A 6,636-nucleotide genomic window follows, 5' to 3' on the forward strand; every position below is an offset into this window, starting at 1 on the left:
TAATAAAAATGCTACAAACACCATTTAGTTGCTGTCAATAAGATATTTACTTGTTTTAAAAAAATCCTAATGCTGGCATTGTCCAGAAAAATTTAACAAGTTTATTTATAATTGTTACAAAGTTGAACTGCTGAAACTTGTTCACTGAAACATTTTGACTTGCATTAATGCTTTATGTCCCCGTGTTTATATTAAAAATTCACACACTAATCAAAATGGAAAAACTGCCAATACCTGATTGCTGTCCCCTATTTTTCCACTTGCAATCATATACTTAGTTACCTTTTGACCCCAAGGGAGAAAAATATCTAACATTCAGAACTACCAATAACAAGCAGAGTTTTTTTTTTTTAAAGAATGAAATATTTCCCATCATAGTGGATTCTTAAGCACGTTCTCCACGTATGCGGCGTGCTAGCTGGATGTCTTTTGGCATAATTGTTATATGTTGGGCATGGATAGCACATAAGTTGGTGTCTTCAAAAAGGCCAACCAGATAGGCCTCACTTGCCTCCTGCAAAGCACCAATAGCTGCACTCTGGAAGCGCAGATCTGTTTTTAAGTCCTGAGCAATTTCCCACACCAGTCACTGGAAGGGAAGTTTGCGAATCAGAAGTTCAGTGGACTTCTGATAATGTCTAATTTCATGGAGTGCCACGGTACCAGGCCTGTAACGATTAGGTTTCTTCACCCCTCCAGTAGAGGGTGCACTCTTGCGAGGGGCTTTTGTAGCCAGTTGCTTACTTGGTGCTTTACCACCGGTTGATTTGCGGGCAGTCTGCTGTGTACCAGCCATGGTATAGAGACCTCTTTATTTACCCCCCATCTCCTTTGGCTTGAGCTCGGCAAGCTAGAAATGGCACTGGTGTTGGAGAGTGACGGCAGCGGACAAAGGACACGCTGAAGGGCCACTGGCTCCTGCTCGAGCTATTTTTGTCTTTGAATCTAAAGCATGTCTCTTGAAGATAGCACATAGGTGGATCATGTTTGTGGTTTGTTTTTCTTTACCCCATTCTGCTAATATGTGACTTTAGATAAGAATGTTTAATCCATTTATATTTAATGTAATTTCTGATAAGGTAGGTTTACATCTCCCAATTTTCCAGCTTGTTTTCTATATGTCTTACATTTTTTCCGCCTTGTAGTTCTCAAGCCCTGCCTTTTTTTTTTTAATTGAGTAGATATTTTTAATGTGCCTTTAAAATTTCTTTGTTGTTTCTTTCATGATATATCTTTCAGACATAATTTTCTTATTGGTTACTTTGGGGAATATAATTAGCATCTTAACTGAAAAACATCATATTCAGATTAATGCTAACTTAATTTCAATAGTATATAAAAACTTAGCTCCAATAAACTCCAGTCCTTCCCTCATTCTCTGTATTATTATTGTCATGCAAATTATAACTTTATGTTTTATAAACCTGTCAACACAGTTTGGTAATTATTGTTTTGTTTCCCTCTAAAATAGGTACAAGAAGAAAAGAGTTAGGAACAAAAATATGTATACTATCTTTTATAATACATATATAACTACTTTTACCAGTTCTCCTGAGTTCTACATTTGAGTTACCATCCTGTGTCCTTGCCTATCAGCCTGAAGGATTCCTTTTAGTATTTCCTATAAGTCTGATCTGATATCAGTACATTTTCTCAGTTTTTATTTATCTATAAATGTCTTAATTTCATCTTTATTTTTAAAGGAGATTTTTATAAGGGAAATTTCTTAGGGGATTTTTTAAGAATTCTTGCCTGACAGTCATTTTCTTGTAGCAATTTGAAGCTGTCACCTCCCTGTTTTCTGTTATTCATTGTTATTCTAATATTCATGAGAAGTCAGCTGCTAATTGCATTCAGAAACACTTGTATCTCTTAAGTCTTTTTCTTTCTGCATTCAAGATTTTCTTCTTTGACCTTTGTCAATTTGACTATGGCATGTTTTGGTGTTATCTCTTTCAGTTCATCTTAATTTGAGATTGTTGAGCTTTTTCGATCTTCAGATTAATGCTTTTCATCAATTTTGGCAGGTTTGCCTCTATTATTTCTTCAAATACTTTATCAGCCCCTTCTTTCTTTTCTCCTGTGATTCCCATTATGTATATGTTGATCTCCTTGAAGATGATGATGTCCCACAGGTCCCTCATGCTCTGTTATTTTTCTTCATTCTTTTTTTCTTTTTGTTCATCAGACTGGATAATCTCTATTGATCTATCATCAGAATCACTGATTCTTTTCTGCAACCTCAAGTCTTTTATTGAGCTTCTCTAGTGAACTTTTTTTTTCAGTTATAGTATTTCTCAACTCTTGAATTACTAATTGATTCTTTTTATCATTTCTAAATCTTTATTAATATTCTCTCTCTAAGGATACATTTTTGTCATACTTCCTTTAATTCTTTAAACATAATTTCTTAAGTCTTTGAAGATAGTTATAATAGCATATTTTTCTGCTGAGCCCATGCATAACTTCCATCCCTGCCACCATGGCCACTTTGTTCATGAGCCCATTGGGCAATGACTTAGGTGGCTGAGCAAAGAAGCTAACTGATATCCACAGAATGGTCATTATATTCACTTGATTGTTAAAATTCCTCCTCTACAGAGGTCACCCTTTGGTGAACACTTATGTGGGCCACAAATATATTCACATTTTTTGCCCAAAGAAGCACAGCCACATACTTCTATCTCAAGTTTTCCTTATTGCTAATTTTCCAAACATATTACTTCTAAGTCCCTGACCATTGAGCCAAACCACTGGCCACATCCTATGAATGTCTGGCCATTTTTTTCTTCTAAGCAGTGAACAAACAGGTGCATGACTACAAGTTCTGCCCACTGGGAGGACTCCACGTCACCACTGTCCTTCAAGGGTGTCCCTTAAAAGCATTGTAGTGCTGCAGCTGTCTACTTCTGGGTGGTACCTGTGTATCTTACAGATCCTTCTGTAAACTAGGCCTGATATTTCTCTTCCTCTGTCAACTGATCGTAGGGAACTCCCCATGAGGCCATAGGTACAGGCTGAGAAGAAGATAGTGTAACAGGAGTAGGGATAATGGGCATTTGGACAACATCTTCATGAAACTTACTGTACTTTCAGAGCCATTTCAGGCCCAATCTCATATATTCCACCTACATTTGATGATGGAGTGCTGCTTTGCATACCAACTTAATAGCTTGGTGGGTCAGATAATACCCAGTTCATGATGGTCAGTTCAAGTTGCAAGATAACTTGGTGGCCCATGGTTAAATATTCAGTTTCTACTGAGGCCCAGTAGCAGGCCAAGAGTTCTTTCTCAAAAGGGGGTTAGTGATCTGCAGTAGATTGCAAGGCTTGGCTGGAAAATCCTGAGGGCTTACCCTGCAGTTCACCTCGACATAGACTCCAAACAGCTTCCCTCTGTGGCACTGACAATTCACACATCATTGGATCTGCTGGATCATGGGTCCCAAGTGGTGAAACAGCTTGCACAGCAGGCTGGACGAGTTACAGGGCCTTCTGTTATTCTGGGTCCCACTCAAAGCTAGTAGCTATTTGAGACACTTGGTAAATGAGCTAGAGTAACATACCAAACTGAGAAGTAGGTTGCCTTCAGAATTCAAAGAGGCCCACTAGGCAATGTGCCTCTTTTTGGTTGTAGGAGGGACCAGATAAAATACTTGTCCTTAACCTTAGAAGAGATAGCTTGACATGCTCCACACCACTGGACCTCTGCAAGTTTCACTAAAGTAGGATATCCTTGAATTGTTGTTGGATTTGTTTCTTACCCTTTGGCAAGTAAATGTCTTACCAATAAGTCTAGAGTAGTAGCTCTGTCTTACTCACTAGGTCCAATCTACATAATGTCATCAGTGTAAAGGACCAGTGTGATATTCTGTGCAAATGAAGGCAACCAGGATCTCTGTGAACCAAATTATGACATAAGGCTGTAGAATTTATATACCACTGAGCTAGGATAGTGATGGTGTATTGCTTGTCTTGCCAGCTGAAAGCAAATTGTTTCTGGTGGTCCTTACTAACAGATACAGAGAAGAATCATTTGCCAGATCAATAGCTGCATATTAGGTACCAGGGGATGTGTTAATTTGCTCAAACAATGAAACCACATCTGGTTTAGCAGCTGAAATTGGAACCATTTCCTGACTGAGTGTACAATAATCCCCTTTCAGTCTCTAAGACCCATCTGTCTTCTGCACAGGCCAGACCAGCGAGTTGAATGGGGATGTTGTGGGAATCATCACCTTTGCACCTTTCCAGTTCTTGATGGTGGCACTAATCTCTGCTATCCCTCTGGTACTGTGGTATTGCTTTTGATTGATTATTTTTCTAGGTAGAGGAGTTCTAGTGGCTTTTACATGGTTCTTCCCACCATTTCCCTCACTCCAGAGGTTGGGGAATCAATATGTGGATTCTGCCAGCTGCTGAGTGTGCGTGCGTGTGTGTATTCCATTTAGGCATTCCAGAACTGGAGAAATAACCATACAATGGGTTCTGGGACCTACTGGGTCCCTGGAAGATGGACCTGAACTAAAACTACATTGATCACCTTACCTCCATAATCCTCTACTCTGACTGGTGACCCCCAGTGATGTTTTGGGAATCGTAAAATTAGTGTCCTTTCAAAGCCAGTGTCCAGTAGTCCCCCAAAGGTCTGATTAGTTATTTTTCTAAGTGCACAGTTACTCTCATAAAAGGCTGTAGATCCCTATGGGGAAGATTGGGAAAAGGATTAATAGCATAAATTTTTGATAGTGTACCAGGACCCTTCTTCAAGGTTGCTCATCAAGGGATTCTGGGTTCATAAACTGCATCAAGTCTGGGAATTGATGAGGGGCTGTGGCTGTCTTTTAAAGATTCAGATTAAACTTTTGTTTTCTTGACATGGAACTTTTCTGCTTATACAGATCAAGTAAGAATCTGGTAGGCTTCCTGTCTGTTTCATTCTAGGAACACCATGAGCAAGTAGCCAACATCATAGGTCTGCAAGAGTCAGACTATTCTGATTACTGCTCTGACTCTGCTGTCCACTATGGTAATTATGCCTGCCTTGCCTTTAGCAGTTGAATGTTGTCATTGGGACCCTATCACCTCAACTCCTGCTTTTTTCATTTATTCAAAGAATATTTATAATTGCTCACTGAAGCATTTTTATGATTTTTACTTTAAAATATACATTAGATAATTCCAGCATCAGAATAAACCTCATGTTCACTCTATTTATTGTTTTTTTCAGGTTGTGATTTTCCTGTTTTTTAGTATGTGAGTGATTTTCTATTGAATCTTGGATGTTTTGGATATTATTATATTAGACTACAGATTTTAGTTAAATCTTCTGTTTTACCAGATTCACCCTTTATGACTTTGTATTGAAATATAGTTGACATACAATATTATGTTATTTTCATGTGTACTCCACAGTGATTTGACATTCACATACATTGTGAAATGATCACCATAGTAAGTCAAGTAACTGTCCACATATCAAATTATTACAACATTATTAACCATATTCCTTATGATGTATATTACATCCTCATAGCTTTTATTTTATAACAGGAAGTTTGTGCCTCCTTTACCTATTTTACACCCCCAACCCCTCCTCCCTGGAAGCCACTCATTTGTTTGTTCTTTGCATCTATGAGTCTGCTTTTGCTTTGTTTTGTTTGCTTGTTTTTTAGATTTCACATATGAGATCATACAGTCTTTGTCTTTCTCTAACTTATTTTACTTAGATTAATACCTTCTAGATTTACCTATGTTGTCACAAATGGAAAGATTTCATTATTTTTTATGGCTGAATAATATTCTGTATATGTTTGTGTGTGTGTGTGTGTGTGTGTGTGTATATATAAAATATCTCCATTATCCATTCATCTGTCAGTGGACACTTGGGTTGCTTTTGTGTCTTGGCTATTGTAAATAATGCTGCAGTGAACATTGGGATGCATACAACTTTTCAAATTAGTGTTTTTGTTTTCTTTGGGTAAATATCCGGAAGTGAAATTGCTGGATCACATGGCACTTCTAATTTTGAGGAAGCTCCATATTGTTTTCCATAGTGGCCACACCAATTTACATTCCCACCAACAGCACATGAGGGTTCCTGTCTTTCCACATCCTCACCAACATGTTATTTGTTATCTTTTTGGTGATAGCTATCCTGACAGGTATGAAGTGGTAACTCATTGTGGTTTTGATTTACATTTCCCTGATACTGAGCATTTTCATGTGTCTGTTGACACATATGACTTCTTTGGAAAAGTATCTATTTGTGTCCTCTGCCCATTTTTTTATTGCATTGTTTGGTTTTTGAATGAGCTGTATGCATTCGTTGTATATTTTGGATATTATCCCTTTATCAGATATATCACTAGCAAATATCTTCTCCCATTCATTATGCTGCCTTTTCATTTTGTTGAAAGTTTCCTTTGCTGTGCAAAAGCTTTTAATTTTGATGTAGTGCCATTTGTTTATTTTTGTTTTTGTTTCCCTTGATGTAGGATACAGATTTCCCCCCAAATATTGCTAAGACCAACGCCAAAGAGTGTACTATCTATGTTTTCTTCTAGGAGTTTTATGATTTTAGGTCTTGCATAAGTCTTTAATCCATTTTGAGTTTATTTTTATATGGTGTGAGAA

At 37.6% G+C, this 6,636-nt stretch overlaps 1 pseudogene; it reads right to left on the minus strand.

Moving 5' to 3' along the window:
- Positions 1 to 350: 350 nt before the first annotated feature.
- On the minus strand, positions 351 to 815 carry LOC105085514 (histone H3.3A-like; annotated as a pseudogene).
- Between the last annotated feature and the right edge of the window lie 5,821 nt (positions 816 to 6,636).

Source organism: Camelus dromedarius, chromosome X, assembly GCF_036321535.1.
Source record: "Camelus dromedarius isolate mCamDro1 chromosome X, mCamDro1.pat, whole genome shotgun sequence".
Classification (NCBI taxonomy): Eukaryota; Metazoa; Chordata; class Mammalia; order Artiodactyla; family Camelidae; genus Camelus; species Camelus dromedarius.